The sequence below is a fragment of the Cyprinodon variegatus genome, unplaced genomic scaffold, assembly GCF_000732505.1.
Source record: "Cyprinodon variegatus isolate N-32 unplaced genomic scaffold, C_variegatus-1.0 Scaffold204, whole genome shotgun sequence".
NCBI classification, from domain to species: Eukaryota; Metazoa; Chordata; class Actinopteri; order Cyprinodontiformes; family Cyprinodontidae; genus Cyprinodon; species Cyprinodon variegatus.
Genome location: NW_015150657.1, coordinates 865,601 through 869,346, shown reverse-complemented (window position 1 = coordinate 869,346; position 3,746 = coordinate 865,601).

Below are 3,746 nucleotides of genomic sequence, written 5' to 3'. Positions count from 1 at the left end.
GAGATACAACAGTTCCAGAGCTGTGGGGCTTTGAACTTTTGGTGACACCAGCACCTTCAAATCTCTCCAAATGTGCCAAATTGTGTCAAATGCTTCTACTCAATTATTTGACCCATAGAATAACACTGAAGCATTTTGATGGCCACAAAACATTGATGAAGCAAGTATTTTCCACTTTTTTCAGAATCAGTGTACAGTATATAACAAAACGTAAAATTTTAAACGTACATTAACATAAAAATTTATTTAAAAAAAACAGTGAAAGCTAAAATAAACCCCAGTGCCTTTTGTTTTTTAGGCTTAGGCATTATAATAAAACAAAATTAGCGTCAAAACTTTAAAAAGCTAGAACCATTATTCCAGCCTCAGCTGTGTGTTTTGTTCTTATGGAAGCTGGTAACACGGCTTTATATAACCCACCCATGTCTAGGTGTTTGAAACCTTATTTCACTGGCTATTAAGACAAACAGCCCACGTGGTCTTAACCAATAACAGCAGGACTCTATGAGGCGTAATATTACGCTACTTGCTGCGTCATTGGCTGACAAGCAAGGGGCAGAAGTGAGATTTTGCGACTGTCCCTTACTCAAATGGTGTCATACAAAGATGCGGACACTTTTGTCTTGTAGGTAAGATGACGATGTAAAGAACCATACCAAACATTGCGTTCTAACAACTGAGGAAATAAGTATTAGGAAGAAAATATTAGCAAAATGCTAAGCCTTAGTTATGACCCGCTAACTTTTCTGATGTCAACAACCAGACGTATGTAAGTTGAGCCCAAAACTGGACTAAGAAACAAAATATGATTAATTATAATTTATATATTGAAATTTTTTTTCTTATTAAACATGTTTTTAAATGTTAAATTTGGCAAAATTTTATTCAAATCATATATGTATATTTCTATTTTTTTTATGTATTTATTAATGTTTTCAAGCTGCAAAATGAAATTGTCTAGAGCTGTTTTAAATAAAATTTCTTTTTGTTTACACTTGTGTATACAAAATGACTAAATAAATCTGTCTAAAAAAATCTGTCTAAAACCAGAAGAGACTAAAAATAACGTAGTACGTATGAACAGCACAGGATACAGACAAAAAAGCATGATTTTTTTTACATTTGTAGGAAAATTTATCCCAAAATAAAAGATAGTATGTGGAGTTCCACCTGAAACTTTTTTGGCAACTGGGAAAATTCTCTACAGCCATCCTTTTTTCCCTGTCTGTTTTCACTTAATTTTCATAGCAATGAGGAATCATAAAATAAGGATAGTAACAGCCTGAACTTTTGTATCAAGCATCTCTCTTATATACTTTTTTCTCAGTTTTTTTTAAACTGTTTTAGATAAGGTCATAAAAGTCTTCAAATCTAACATCAATATCAGATTGATGTTTGTAGTGACTACGGAGCATTTGGCTGATTGGCTCATCTGCCACAGTTGTGAGTGATGATAGAAGCCTGTGAATGTAAAAATCATATATTTATAACAGTTACACTTCTCCAGGGGCTATAAAGGATTTATAGTACATGCAGTACATTTCCTCCTTGTTTTAATAGGACTAATTCTGTTTCTGTTCCTGCAGCCACAACTGAAGATGAATGACTTCTGCATTGGCACCTGTAATCTACCTGAATTACTTTCTACCATTTGTAAATAACTATCAATAAGGGTTACAGTAAAATTGTGTTTTATAGGGCTCAGGGTAGTACAAAGGCTCAGGGTAGTACAAAACATGTATTTTGTGTTTAGCTCCTCTAAGTTCTATCTGAAATTCAAAGTAATCTGCTTCTACTTTGATGATGTTAAGTAAAATCAGTAAACCTGACAATTTCCTACCTTAGTGCAACTGTAAATTTGGTCATTCTTTTGTTCTCAAGAGCCAGTGGCATATTTTTTTTTTTTCTGCATCACAGATTGTAGGAAAAAATAAGTCTTTAACTAGTTGGAAGGCCTGACCTATATTGACTATGGCTTGAAATGACATAAGAAGTATATAGACTGCAGCAAAGAACATAATACAGCATTGCAGAGCTTAGACCAAAAAAACGAAACAAAAAAAAACTTAGAGTTCAATTAGAGTATATGAGCCTGACATATGGATGTCACGTCAAAGTGAATTGAATTGTCCAGTGTCTCTCAAATCAGAAGAGACTTGGTTGTGTGATGAATGATGACATTTATTTGATTTGGAAGATATTACAGTAGGTACTGTCAAGAGATATAAATGAATATAGTGCTACAATCATATTTTACCAGAAGAGCAATATTTTTTTTTTTCTGGAAGTGTACCAAAGATGGTAAAAATAATAATAAAAAAAAAAAAAAAAAAGTCAGTCAGTTACAAGATAGACTTTGCATTAAATAAAGGCTGTAATATATTGCAACTACTATAACAATAAGCTGAAATATTTTGTTGTTTAAAGTTTGAAATTGATTATGATAGGCTTGTTATTACTTTAATTACTTTCACTACAGTATGTAAAACCTATTTTTAACACATTAACATTGATTGCTTTTATAAATAACAATTTATAGGGCTGAATTTGTATGTTCTCATCTTACAGCAACCATTTGCCTCTTGACTGCCTGGTAGCACTTAATCAATTCAGTTTAATTCAATTCAGTGTATTTATATAACGCAATTCACAACACATGTCATCTCAAGGCACTTTACAGTTCACCAGATCATACTGTCAGACTTATTACAAGTTTTCTATCTAAGGAAAACCAGTTGATTGCATGGACCCTTTGACTCAAATGCAATCCCTATCACTAAGCATGCTTGTAGTGACAGTGGAGAGGAAAAACTCTCTTTTATCACAACACATTATTTCTGTAAACTGTGAAACAATGTCACCAAGATATTTCTCAGTGCAAAGTATGGCACAGAAGAATAAATCTGATTAATTGAATATATTTGACTCTAACCACAACAATCCAAAACTACAGATGTAAATGAGTGATCAAAATGTAACTGTCTACACTGTATTCATTTTCCCCTATGCAACCGCTAATGTAGGCATTGGCCTCTTGCAATCCACGTTCTAAGAAAGCACAACCCTTAAATAATACAAAAATCTGTCAGTGGTTCTTGTAAGTCTACCTTCTTACAACCAAATTTAACCATGCCAATATCAGACTTCAATCCCATTAAGAATACTGTAGCAGGAATGGGATTGAAATTAAGGTTTGTAATAGTTTTAAAAAATCCCCCTCTCTAAGAAGAAGAATCTAAGAAATCAAATATAACCAGAAAAAAAAAAAACACAAAATAGGTATTAAACCAATAAAACTACAAAACAAAACAAAAAACATGGACCAACGTGAAACTGAAAACTCAGAAACAAGACAAGTGTATTTAATTCAGTAAGGAAATTGGTGGCAATTCACATATTTGGGAATATGATTAAAGGACATAATCTGTTCATTTCCATATTAAAAAAAATCACTTTTTTTAAATGAATCATATTAGTCTGTGTATTTAATACCTAAAATAGTGATTTTGCTATGAGTACTCAAAATTTCACTCAAAGCTCAGATGAAAACTTGAGAGCCCTTCCATTGGATCATTGATTTATGCTTGTATAAATAGCCAGGATTGCTGCAAGTATGGTTCCTGGGATCTTTAAGCATGCTGTTGGGCAACCTTTAATTTAGTAATCAAAGGATGAAAGAAGAAGTCAATGTAATGAAACGCGGACAGATGGACCCAGTATTCAGAGAGAGACAGTCAGTAGGAAAG